A 14,017-nucleotide genomic window follows, 5' to 3' on the forward strand; every position below is an offset into this window, starting at 1 on the left:
ATTAGAAAAACAAAGAAAGAAATGACCTAAATCCATTCAATTAGGAATGAAAAGGGTGAAATCACAACAGATACTGCAGAAATCCAAGAGTTCATCAATACCTACTTCAATAACCTGTATTCTAGGGCCAGGGATTTAGCTCAATGGCACCACAGCTGCCTCACCAGCACAAGGTCCTGAGTTCAATCCCTGGTACCACACACACACACAAAAACCCCTGTATTTTAATAAGATGGAAAACACAGAAGAAATGGACAGATTTCTAGATACATATGAATTACCAAAACTGAATCAAGAAGATGTAAAAATTCTAAATAAACAGGGCTAGGGATTTAGCTCAATGGCACCATGCCAGCCTTGCAAGTGCAAGTTCTTGATTTCGATCTCCGGTACCAAAAAAAACCACAAAAAAACCCTAAATAAACCAATATCAGTCAATGAAATTGAAGATGTAATTAAAAACCCACCAAAAAATCCCAGGCCCTGATGGATTCACTGCTGAATTCTATAAGAAATTTAGAAAAGATGTAATCTGCTATCTATTTCTCAAACTCTTTAATGAAATTGAAAGGGAAGCAATATTCCCAAATTCATTCCTGGAAGCAAGCATTACCCTGATACCAAAGCCAGAGAAGGATCCAACCAAAAAAGAGAACTACAGGCCAATCTCCCCAATGAAAATAGATGCAAAATTCCTCAATAAGATACTGGCAAACAGAATGCAGCAAATCATCAAGAAGTTTATACACCGTGATACAGTAGAATTCATCCCAGGGATGTAGGGATGGTTCAACATATGCAAATCAATAAATGTAATACTTTTTTGTTTTGGTTTGTTTGTTGATTTTGGGGGTTTTTGGGGGGGGTTTTGGTTTTGGTACTGGGGATCGAACTCAGGCCTTTGGGCTTGCGAGGCAGGCAGCGGCATCACGGAGCTGAATCCCTTGTAATAAATGTAGCTAAATGCTCTGTAATACATTATCTTAACAGACCCATGGACAAAAACCATATAATCCTCTCAATAGATGCAGATAAAGCATTTGACAAGGTCCAACACCCATTCATGATAAAAAAAAAAAACTTACAGAAAATTGGAATAGATGGTCTTTGTCTCAATCTCTTAAAAGCCATCTATGACAAACCAACAGCCAACATCATACTGAATGGACAAAAACTGAAAGTTTTCACTCTAAAATCAGGAACAGGACAAGGATGTCCACTCTCACCACTCTTATTCAATATACTCTGGAAACACTAGCCAGAGCAATTAGACAAGAGAAAGATATGAAAGTAATAAGGATAGGAAAGGAGAAGAAGTTAAATTATCACTATTTGCGGATGACATGATACCCTACATAGAAGACCCCAAAACCTCCACCAAAAGACTTCTTGATTTAATAATCACTTCAGTAGTGTAGCTGGATACAAGGTCAGCACTCAAAAATCAATAGCCAGGGCCAGGGATTTAGCTCAGTGGTGCTGCACCTGCCTTGAAAACACAAAGTTCTGAGTTTGATCTCTGGTACCATGGAAAAAAAAAAATCAATAGCCTTCCTGTACCTGAATAACAAACTCACTGAGAGAGAAATTAGGAAAACAACACCTTTCACAATAGCATCCAAAAAATGAAATACATAGGAATCAATCTAACAAAGGAAGTAAAAGACCTCTCCATAGAAAACTACAGTACTCTGAAAAAGGAGATCAAAGAAGATATGGGCCGGGGATTTAGCTCAGTGGCACCGCACCTGCCTTGCAAGCACAAGGTCCTGAGTTCAATCCCTGGTACCAAAAAAAAAAAAAAAAAAAAAAAAGAAGATATCAGAAAATGGAAAGATATCCCTTGTTCTTGGGTAGGAAACACTAATATAGTGAAAATGGCCATACTTCCAAAATTGCTATATAAATTTAACACAATCCCAATCCAAATTCCAACAGCTATCTCACAGAATTAGAAAAAAAAATCATAAAATTCATTTGGAACCAAGAGACCTAGAATAACAAAGGCAATTCTGGGCAACAAAGGTGAGGCAGGAGGTATCACAATTCCTGACTTGAAATTATACTACAAAGCTACTGTGATTTAAAAAAACAAAACAAAACAAAACAAAACCCAGCATGGTAGTTTCAAAAAACAGATCCAAGGATCAGTAGAACATATTGGAAGATGCAGAAACAACTCTAGACATACTCAGCCACCTTATTTTTTTGTTTGTTTTTTTGTTTTGTTTTGTTTTGTTTTTTGGGTTTTTTTGGTTTTTTGGTGGTACTGGGGATTGAACTTGGGACCTTGCGCTTTCGAGGCAGGCGCCGGAACCACTGAGCTAAATCCCCCGCCAAAGATCTAAATATTAAAACAGAAACACTCAATCTGCTGGAAGATAAAATAGGTAGAACTCTTGAAGACTTTGGAGTAGGCAAGGACTTTATGAATAAAACCTCAGTCGCACAGGAACTATCATAAGAATCAACAACTGGTTAGGAAGAAAAGGTGCAAAGGGAAAGGGGAACTGGGAGGGGTAGAGGAAAGGAAAGAAGGGAATGGAATTAATATGAGAAAATGACAAAATTGAAACAAAGTCTTTGTAAATAGGGAGGGGTGGAGGGGTTGAAGGGAGGGCAAGGGGAAGGGGGAAAAATAAGAATCAAGGTATATTATGTAAAAGTACAAATCTCCAATGATGAATGACATTATTTTGTATACCTAAAATGTACCAATAAAATTAATTTTTTAAAAAAAGTCAACAACTGGGATCTTATCTTATTAAAAAGCTTTTTCAGCCAGGCATTTAGCTCAGTGGTTTCGCTGCCTGCTGCGCAAGCACAAGGACCCAAGTTCGATCCCTGGTACCAAAAAAAGTAAATGAAAAGCTTTTTCACAGCAAGAAAAACCACCAACAGAGTGAAGAGACAACCCATAGTGTGGGAAAAAATTTTTACCAGTTCTTCCTCAGACAAAGGACTACTATCTAAAATATATAAAGAACTCTAAGGGCCAAAGATGTAGCTCAGTGGCGAAGGGCATGCCCAGCAAGTGCAAGGCCCTGAGTTCAATTCGCAATACAAAAAAAAAAAAAGAACTCAAAAAAAGTAGACACCCCAAAATTTAAAGACGCAATCCAAAAATGTGCACCTGAAATGAATAGACACTTTTCAGATGAAGAAGTAGAAACAGCAAATAAATATATGAAAAAATCTTCAACATCACTGGTCATTTGAGAGATACAAATTAAAACAATGCTAAGATTCCATCTCACTCCAGAAACAACAGCTGTTATCAAGAAATCAACCAATAACAAGTACTGGCAGGGCTATGGGGAGAAAGGAACCCTTCTCCACTGCTGGTGGGAGTGTAGATTGGTGCAACCACTGTGGAAATCAGTGTGGGGATTCCGCAAAGAACTAAAACTGGAGGTTCCATTTGACTCAGCTATTCCCTTCTTGGTATCTTCCTGAAAGAATTAAAGCATCAAAAAAAATAAATAAAAGAATTAAAACCATCATACCACAGTGATATATACACACCCATGTTTATAGCAGCACATTTTTTTTTTTTTTGTACTGGGAATTAAACTTAGGATCTTGTGCTTGCCAGGAAGGTTTGGCACCATTGAGCTACATCCCTGGCCCAGCAGCACAATTTGTACTAGCCAAATCTTGGAAACAGCCCAAATGCCCATCAACCAACAAATAGATAAAGAAGATATTTTTTTTATATAATGGAGTACTACACTGGCATAAAGAAGGATAAGCTTGAGACATTTTTAGCTAAATGAATGCACCTTGAGACCATACTCTTAAGTGAAATAAATTGAACACACATGTTTAAATACCACATTGTTAGCTGGTTGTGGTGGCCCATGCCTCTAATCCCAGCACTCAGGAGGCTGAAGCAGGAGGATTGCTGTGAGTTTGAGGCCAGCCTAGGATCCATGGTGAGTTCAAGTCCAGCCTGAACTACTCAGTGAGACCCTGTCTCAAAAACCTAAAAAAGGCCAGGGATTTAGCTCAGTGGTTTTGCCACCTGCTGTGCGAGCGCAAGGACCCGAGTTCGATCCCCCATACAAAAAAAAAAAAAACCACAAATCAGGGCCGGCGATTTAGCTCAGTGGCACCATGCCTGCCTGGCAAGCACAAGGTCCTGAGTTCGATTCCTAGTATCAAAAAAACGAAAAAACAAATAAAATGACATTGTTTCTCTGGTGTGAGGAACAGAAAGTGGAAATAAGGGCTAAAATGTACAGTAGACATTGGGAAATGGGAAGAAAATGTTCAAATAAAAAGGGTAACAAAGGAGAGGGGAAGGGGAAGGAAAAAAGGTACAAGAAAAAAAGAGAATATTGAAGAAAAAAATGGAAAAAAGCTTTTGTCCCTGGGGTGGGGGGAGGAAAAAAAGAAGAAGCAAGATGTATCATGTACAGGTACAAATTCCCTATGATGAGTGTGATCATCATGTGTATCTAAAATACACCAATAAATGGCTAAAAAAATAAAATAAAATGCACACTCTTGTAATACTTTTTTTGGTTTTGGTGTTGCTGTGCTTTGCTTTGTTTTGCTTATTTGCTTGATTGAGAAAAAGTCTTGCTGTGTAGTCCAGGCTGGTGTTGGACTCATAATCCTCCTGCCTCAGCCTCCCAAGTACTGGGATTACAGGCGTGCACTACCATGCCTGGCCGGAAACTTCTGAAATACTTAAAACCTCCAAACCTTCAGGATAATGTGCAAACTCCTTAATAGGGCCTTCCAGAGCTGGGCCTTTTTGGAGCCTCTTCTCCTTCCACTCTGACAAGCAGTGGGATGATGCACACCTGCCTGGGTGGCTTCTCACAGGTGGCTGCGGGTCCCTGGTGCTCCTCCTCTAGACCTGCTGCCTAAGCAGCTGCTGTGGATGCCTGGGATAATGGTGAGTAGAGCCATGCTCCTCGCTCCCCGCCACCCCATATTTCCTAGAGCTGTCATTATGAGTAAGTAGGAGGTTCCCAAGAAGGGTAGGGAGGGTCTGACCAAGCACAGGGGAGGAGGAGCATCCAGTTGCCCATCTGAGGGATACTAGACCTGGGCAGGAAGAACAACACCCAGGGGTGAGGCTACCAGCCCCTCCCACTTGCTGCAGCAGAGTCTCTGAGGAGACTTCTAGAGTCTAGGCTCCATGTGCCCTCCCAGCTCCCTGGGCACAACCAAGTGGCCAGGACCAGGCCAGTGTGGCACAGGAGTGTGGGGCACATGGCCAGCAGAGCACTTGTGTGCGCACCCCTCTCGGTACCTGGGCCCCAGAGAAAATCTGAAATCTGAACCCTTGGCATACACTCCCTATCCCTATGCCCAGTACAGCCTGGAAAGGAGCTGGTGTGGAGGACTGGCCTTCCAGTGTTACAGGGCCACTTCCCTCAGCAGCTCTTTCAGCTACTGTGCCACACGCCTGCCAGATTGGCCCTGTCCTCCCCTCACCCTCCTTCTCTCGGGATGTTCTCTGGGATTGGGGGTTTTCAAGATTTTTTAATGTACTAACTTTATTTCCTTAGGATTATTTAAATGAATTATGACTGCCAACCTTGGCATTTTTTAAAAGTTTAAAATAATATATATATTGGGGGGGGTACCAGGGATCGAACTCAGGACCTTGTGCTTTCGAGGCAGGTGCAGTGCCACTGAGCTAAATCCCCAGCCCTGTTTTTATCTTTTTGTTCTGTTTTGCTTTTTTGGGTCCAGGTCTCACTGTATGGTTCAGGTGCCTTTGAGGTCACTATGTGGCCCAGACTGGCCTCAAACTCATAGTGATCCTCCTGCCTCAGCCTCTTAAGTGCTGGGACTATAGATGTGAGACACCATACCTGACTAAAATACTTTTTTTAAACAGTTCTAAAAAGTTTATTTGAAAAGTGTGGGGTAAGTGGTTATGGGAGAAACCAGCTCTGCAAAATGAACATGGGCTGAACAAAGAGAAAAAGAGGGTAAAAGCAAAAATGAAAGTACACACCATGTCTGAGAAACATGGTGCGGGCTACTATGCAAACTCACACACAATAGCCTAAAATAATATTTTTAAAAGCACTGAAAAACGTGAGCCACAAGTGGTGGCGGACACCTGTAATCCTAGCACTAGGGAGGCTGAGGCAGGATGACTGCTATACGTTTGAGGCCAGCTGGGCTACATAGTAAGTTCAAGACTGGCTTGAACTACATAGCAAGACAATGTCTCAAAAAACCAAAAAATTTAAATTAAAAAAATAAAATAGAGGGCCGAGGGTTTGGCTCAGTGGTTCTGCCACCTGCCTTGCAGGCGCAGGGTCCTGAGTTCGATCCCCGGTACAAAAAATAAATAAAATAAAATAAAATAAAGCCGGGAGTATGGGGGCATGCCTGCAATCCCAGCACTTGGGAGGCTGAGGCAGGACAGTCATCTCAAGTTCAAGGCCAGCCTGGACTACATAATGAGTTCAAGGCCAGGCTGTAACAAGACCCTGTCTCAAAAGAACCAAACAAAAACAAGTAAATAAATTAAAATAGGGCCAGGGATTTAGCTCAGTGGTTTTACCGCCTGCTGTGCAAGTGCGAGGACCCAAGTTCGATCCCTGGTACCAAAAAATATATTAATTAATTAATTAATTAAAATAAAAACACTGAAAAACATGTAAAAGTTTAGCCAGCCAATTCCATCACTTAAATTTGTTCTGTTGTGTTTTGTGTTTTGAGATAGAGTCTTGCTATGTAGTTCAGCTCAGGTGGGCCTTGACCTCACTAAGTAGCTCAGACTGACCTCAAACTCACGGTGATCCTCCTGCCTTAGCCTCCCGAGTCACTTAAAATTATTAACAAATAAAATTTCAAAATCTGAGGTAAAGTTCCCTGAGAGTGAAGTGAAGCTCAGCCCCACACTGCAGAGTCCACTTCCCCAGGGGGGCGCAGAAGCCAGACAGCATCCAGGGCCCCAGACCCTACAGGCAGCACAGTCAGTCTGTGGGAAAGGAGGAAACAGAATTATGAAACAAGCATTCGTTAAAAGGGGAGCTGTCTTCTGGTTCTCGAGGTCCATGTGGAAGGCCGAATTCTCATCAGAGTTGAGTGGGCAGAAACGAGGGAGGGCATGGCAGGCTCAGGAGCCCTGATGGCTTCTGGCTTGAGCTCAGCACTAGCTCAACCGACCCCATTTCCCCTGAGCGCCACCCATGAGGCTGTCGAAACTTGTTATGACCTAGGTTTGGCTCAGGGTTTGGTTCTAGTTAGGATTAACTATTCCTGGGCACAAGCCTGCCCTGAAAGCTTATCCACCTCAGCTCTGATTTTTCAGGAGTGAGAAAGGAGCAGGTCAGCTCTCTGTGAGGAAGTCTTTGCTTATGGTTCCAGCCAGAGCTAATGAGGAAATCATAATTTTAAAATTGTACTTTCAAGAAAACTGCAGCTTCAAGATGCGAAGTTACCCAAGATTACAGTGCCTTTTTCAACCACAGGCCTGTTTTCCTTTCAGGCTGCTCACTCCTAAATTCCTGAGTCTTTTTTTTTTGGTGGGGGGAGGGTTTCGAGACATGGTTTCACTATGTAGTTTAGCTGGCCTTGAACTCACTATGTAATCTAGACTGACCTTGAATTCATGGCAATCCTGCTGCCTCAGCCTCCCAAATACTGGAATTATAGGCATGTGCCACCATGTCCAGCTAAATTCCTGATTCATGAGACACAAGAAGTCCATAAATTTGGCCTGTGTTTTTCTTGCAATATTATAAATCCATAAATTCCAAGGACTTCCATTCTCAGAGAAACAGTAATGTTAATTAGGTACCATATCTCTAAGCTTCAAACACACAGTTTGCATTTTAACATAGTTGATAAAACTATTTTTTTGCCCACTATTTTTTCTTTTTTTTTCTCAGCCCACTAATGAGCCACCTGACTTAAAGGAAACAGACACTAAGTAAATGATAAATAACTCAAATAGACATTGAGATCATCCAACTTGAGACTACCAAAGACCACATAAATTACCTCCAATCCCAGACCTCTTCCCCCCACCTTTCCTGGGGATTATGTCACATCTGGAGTGAGGGTAGATTTTTATCTATCTAGGGTTCATAAACTTTATAACAATAAAGAATTAGAGATATAAGTTTGTTTTGTTTTGTTTTGAGACAGGGTCTCACTATTCAGTTCAGGCTGACCTTGAACTCACAGCAATCCTCCTACCAGCCTCCCGAGTGCTGGGACTACAGGCATACTCCACCACACCTGACCCAAGATACAAGTTTATTTCATTCTTTTTTTTTTTCTTTTTGGTACCAGGGATCAAACTCGAGACCTTGTGCTTTCAAGACAGGCACTGGAACCACTGAGCTAAATCCCCATCCCTCAAGATCTGAGTTTAGAAGGAGAAACAAAAATCACTTTATTGGAAAGAAGAGAGAAATAAGAAGATAGACAGCTACCTTGTTGGAGTAAGACAGGGAGCCCAGAGCTGGTGCTCTAGGGTCTTTGTCCTTAGTCCCTTCTATTATATGGCAAGAAAGGAACTTTCCCCTGTAAGAGTTATTATAACTTAATTGGCTATTTTAGGCTCTGAAACTCCTGATTTGGTCACTGACCTTCCATTGTCTAAGTGCAAATTCTTGGGTAAGCTCCTTTTGGCCTTCTTTGTTTTGTCAAGGTGATATCTCTGAAATTTATGGCAGAGCCTTATATTCAAGTTATCTATTAGTGAAGGGATACTTACATATTTTAGTGCATTAATATAACAAGTGCAAGAATCTGCCACTTTCTTATTATAAGTCAATAAATTAATGACAATTTTAAAAAATATATAGAGTCTTTAGAGAGAACTCTGGCTTGCACTCTCCCATAGGTCACCACCATGGCTAGCTGCTTCCACAGTTTACACCTCTTCAGACAAAAACAAAGCTGCTGACTCTCTTCAGTAGGCCAGAGATGCAGCCTATCACATCCACAGGAAGCCAAGGTACCCTGGTCAGAGGGGCAACCCCTTCCTGGGTCAGAGGCAAGCAAACTTATGAAGTCACCCCAAGTGCCAGCACACTCACTCAGCACAGTGTTGCTGCTTGATTCTGTGAGCTTTGGCCTCTGTCTCCGAGAGGAGATGGTATCTCTGGGGTTTGTTTGCAGCTCCCTACTTCAAGGGAGGTTGATCATCCTTGTGCGTGAGGGCTCATTTTAATTTCCCTTTCTGTGAACTATCTTAGTTCAGACCCCTCTATGAGTTTCTGGTTGCTACACTAAATAGAGTGGCTTAAGACTACACAAGCTTGTTATCTTACAGCTCCAGAGGTCAGAAGGACAACATGGGTCTCACTGGGCTAGGGCCAGCAGGCAGCACTGCTTCCTGGAGGCTCCCCTGAGAATCCATTCCTTTCCAGCTTCAGAAGCTGCCAGCCTTCCTAGCTCCAGGCTCCTTTCATCTCCCTCACTGCAGAAAATGAACTCAGCTGTCCCCATCACTGAAGCAGAGCCTCCCTGGGATCCAGTTGGCTGGGAGTCTTTTAGAAACTCTAAAAGGTCTTGCTGTATAGTTCAGGCTGGCCTTGAACTCACAGTGATCCTCTTACCTCAGCCTCCTGAGCCCTGGGATTATAGGCATGTGCCACCACACTTGACCTAAAATGGTTTTCTAAATACACAATCAGTTCCTTCCTCCTAACAAAGACATTTCACTCCTCCCAAGTATCAGCACCAAACACAGCCTTTATAAGACAGGGTTCATCTCAACCTCCGTCCCCAGCTGGGGGTCCCAGGCCTAGGGGAGCAGTGCTGGGGGGTCAGAGAAACCCAGCCAATAGCCAGTCCTCCTCTGAGTGCCTCCATGGGTCCCCAGGCTCCCACCAGAGCAGCACTGGAGGGTGTGGTCCCCTACCTGTGGGAGGTTGGGCTCAGAGGGGCTAAGTCACTATCCCAAGGCTACCAGATGGGAACCACAGGGTAGGAAGTGGCTGGGAGCCTGTTCTCCTCAACTCATCTGAGGCTACTGTTTACTGCTTGCATCTGTCCAGGCTCTGGGGCCATACGGCTCCTACCTCAATGGTATCTTTGTGAGAATTAGGTAATGATGACCCTTCCTGGCCATCCCACTGGCCAAGGTCAGGACCAGGCCTTTCAGGTTATAGTCTGGACATGGCCCCTGCTGACCCAAGCCAGGCACCCTCCTACAGTGGCCAGGTATCCCAGCTCTCTGCCTCCCCAGCCTGCAGATGTCACCTAGCCTCATGCCAGGCCAGGAACAGGAAAGCTGTAGTGTCTCCCAGGGCCTCCAGCCTTCTGTGTAGAGTAGCCTGGCTTGCAGTGTAAGTGGTGGCACTGGGGCTGCTGTGGCTTGGGTCACCTTCACAGAAGTGTCACCAGGAAGCTGCCCTCACTGGACCTTACAGGGCCGAAGGGAGATGATTTCTGTCCAGGTGCAGGGCCTCCCGCACTGTGCCTCTGTCTGGGGCTCTCAGATTGTTTCCTTCTCCAAGGTCAATCCTGGTCCTTTGGTCTGGCCCAAGCCAAGCCTCCTAGAACCTCTGGCCTGGGTGGAGGAGGGCAGCATCCCTGAGGTTTCCCCTTTCTGCTTCCTTTGGCCTTAAAGGGGCAGTGGATCTCCACCCCTGGGCCTCCCTGGAGGTCCCCTATAGGGCCTGTCCCTAGGATGTGCCTTGGCCAGTGCCCTCCAAAGCCCACATCCTACCTCCTCCTCCTGCTGGCTCCTGGCTCTGAGCTCACAGGGGTAGACTTTCTAGCACAAAGGGCAGCTCCAGAGAGTATCCTGAGGACAGGTCAGGGTCACAAGAAGCTCAGTGGCCTCTTAAACCCACTCAGAGACAGGTAAATGGAAGTCCTAGACACACACACACACACACACACACACACACACACACACACACACCCCGGCACTGCCTCTGCATGCTGGGCTTCACCTCCATCCCTTATCAGCCTGGAAGAGGGTCCTTACTGAGCCCTTAGTTCACTCAGAACCCAGACGGAGTCTAATTGCTTTCGTTTCAGATCAGATGAAAAATAAGGAGAGTAAATGAACCAACCACGGGCCAGATTCAGAGCTGGTTTGTGTCACATGTTTTCCAGGAAACCACTCTTATTCTAATATGGTAAACTCTCTCTGAAAGAGACAAATGGGTGTGGGGGAAGCAGCCACCCAAAAGCTATTTCCTGATCCTGGCCACCAGACAGAGAACTTCGTTGTGACTGAGCAGAGTTGTCTCCTTCCCCAGGTGAGTGTAAGGACAAAGGCACAGGGCAGCTAGAAGGGAGAACACCCCCACCCCCAGGTGTGGGGCTTCCACAGATGGCTCATCATTAGGAGGGGACACAGGGTTAGTCTGGGGAACAGATGAATCTCTGGAGAGGCAGATTGAGGCTGGAGAGGATTCTCAGACAAGGGGAGGCTCACCAGGTGAGGGAAGAACAGTCTTTGCAGGTAAGAATCAGATCTTCCTTCTAGAAAAGGCAGCAGGAACATAGGGTGAAGGCGAGGTCAGCCACAGGATGTCATTGCGTAGAAGGTGAGACTTTGAGGGGGTGAGGTAGGTGTGCAGGGTGGGGGGGCAGAGAGCAAGATGAAGGCTAGAATTATCCTTTCCTCCATACCCACCCAGGGGATCCCAAGGGTTGTCCCTTGGCAGCTCTTAGGACCACTGGGTGCCTCTGGACTCCACAGAGGAGTGAGGTGGGCATCAAGAGTTAGGCAGCAGAGGAAATCAGCTGGGGACAAACAGGGCTGGGATGTTGTCCCTGAGGACCCAGTGAACAGAGGAGAGGGCAAGGAGCCAAGCCTGGGTGCTCAGTGTGGAGGGAGCTGGGCCCTAAGGAGGGGACAGCAAGGGGCCTCCAGTCCTCCCAGAGGACACAACTGTCCAAGGTGGGTCAGGAGATGAGAAGCCAGGAAGCCCTAGGAGGCTGGCACCAAAGGGAGCAGTCATCATTCCACAGGCCACCAGAGCCCTGAGAATAGTGAGCCAGGGCTGTGGCTTGAAGGAGAGGTGACAGGAGTTGGCTTTCCACCTGCATATTGTAGCATGGGGCCCTGAATTCCCTCCCCTGCTCCAACTTTGTGCAGCTGCTTCTTCAGTCAGAGCCATCTGGAAACCACAGGGTGGGGCAGAGGAGGGGTGCAGGTGGAGAGCAGTTTTGGTGATCACCCCTGGTACACTGTGGCTGGTGCAGAGGCCCTGAGGCTGGGAAGGGGCTCAGGGAAGGCTGAGAACCCCCTGGGGGCAATGGTCAGCCCTTGGTCCTGAGCCCTTTTCTTGGTCTGCAGAGGCAGCCCTGAATTAGCAGAGCAGAGGCACAGGCAGTGCTCCGTGGGTGAGCGTAGGTTGGGCTGGGGCACCCACCTGTGGGCTCCTGGGCCATCCCCATTGCCTCTTGGCCAGGTGGCCCCTCTGGGTGTGGTTCCTGAGGTTGGAACCTGCAGTGACTTGGGGCTCCGGGGTTTGCAAGGAGATAGGGTGAGGGACACAAGATGACAGGCTTTCCTCCCGGCAGGAGGGGGAAGCTCTCTCGTGCCAAGAAGATGGGTCAAGGAGTGTCCACAATGACTTTGTCTGTGGTAAGTCCTCACCTTACAGCACCTAGGCTGGCCACATCCATCTGCCAGCTCCTGGGGACAGGAGCAGGACCCTGGTCACATCCTCAATTGTCCCTAGCCTCAGCCCCAAAGCTCTTGGGGACCTGTCAGCCGAAGGACCTGTTCGCTTTCATTTCCTGCTGGAGAAGCAGTGCTAGGGAGTCAGAGAAAACTGGCTCCTAAACTCTTGAGCCTCTTGAACCCGCTGACTCTCACTGAGTGCTCCTGAGACTGCCCTGAGCACCTCCATGTGTCCCTCAGGCTCCCACCAGCCCAGGTAAAGGTTGTAGTACCTAGACCTGTGGGATGCTGGGCTCAAAGGGGCTAAGTCACTGCCCTGAGGCCACCAGCTGGTGGCTGGTCACTGCAGTGAGGAGAGAAATTGAGGTGTGGCTGGGTTCTTCCCACTGAGCGGGGTTGGACAATGCCCCTCCGGGGTCACTGTGTTTTTCTCTGATCCTGCCCCAGTATGCTATGGGACCTGAGGCCAGTATCCTTCATGTCCACAGTCTGTAGGGTGGGCATGGGATCACCAAGGTTATCTGGCACATTGTTTTCCCATCCAGGCCATACCCGACATTTCTGTAGCGTTGTCATTCTCGGGACCTGTGGTGTGGCTCCTTTCGGGGGCAGTGATTGTGATTATCTTTGCTGGTGTCACCTATTTGGTGGTGCAGCACATCAGGAAGGTACCTGGGCAAGGCTGGGCTGGGGCGGCACAGGGTCAGAGTGCACGGAGTAAAGTGAGGCCTGGGAAAGGCTGGGGTCAGCCAAGTGAGCTTGGGAGGCCCAGTCCCCTCACTCTCCTGACATGCCCCTCTCTTCCAGGGCAATATGAAAGACTCCAATAAAATGAACTAACGAGATCCTATCCTGGCCAAGCAGAGGGGAAGTCCCCCTTACAAGACTGTATTTTGAAAAAATAAAAATAAAAAGAATGCATTTTGAATAACAACAATGTAAATTTGGAGGCCTCATTTTAGTTTTTTATTGCTTTTATCTGCTTGAGCACACTGATCAACCACTGAACTACTTTCTTCTATTTTCCTCCAGTGATATATAAAGGTTACATTTTTGTGTTTATGGCTTTCATGGTTGGGATTTCAGAGCACCGACACCAGATGTTTTAAGTTTCTCTGGGGGAATTTCATTTGCATCTATGTTTTTAGCTACTTGTGATAACTTGTTAAATATTAGAAAGATATTTTGCTTCTTTTGAAACATTATTATACTCAAAACTATATTTCTTTTTTTTTTTTACTGTTTAAGGAATTTTTTTTTTTTGGTACTGGAGATCGAACTCGGGTCCTTGCGCATGCCCAGCAGGCACCAAAACCACTGAGCTAAATCCCCAGCCCTGTTTAAGGAATTTTTATTAAAGCAAGAATTTTATAACCCAAATTATGTTTCCGTGCTCAGTTATCAATTCTGTTACTTAAAACAGAACTGACATCC

At 45.8% G+C, this 14,017-nt stretch overlaps 1 long non-coding RNA gene across 1 annotated transcript; it reads left to right on the forward strand.

Moving 5' to 3' along the window:
- Window positions 1-11,043: 11,043 nt before the first annotated feature.
- Window positions 11,044-13,526, forward strand: LOC147820956 (uncharacterized). Its single transcript, XR_015447928.1, has 4 exons — window positions 11,044-11,207; window positions 12,481-12,544; window positions 13,129-13,251; window positions 13,391-13,526. It is a non-coding gene; the product is annotated as an uncharacterized LOC147820956 (long non-coding RNA).
- The last annotated feature ends 491 nt before the right edge of the window (window positions 13,527-14,017 follow it).

Source organism: Heterocephalus glaber, unplaced genomic scaffold (assembly GCF_053883595.1).
Source record: "Heterocephalus glaber isolate CG9 unplaced genomic scaffold, H.glaber_assembly_v1.0 deba00001781, whole genome shotgun sequence".
Lineage (NCBI taxonomy): Eukaryota > Metazoa > Chordata > Mammalia > Rodentia > Bathyergidae > Heterocephalus > Heterocephalus glaber.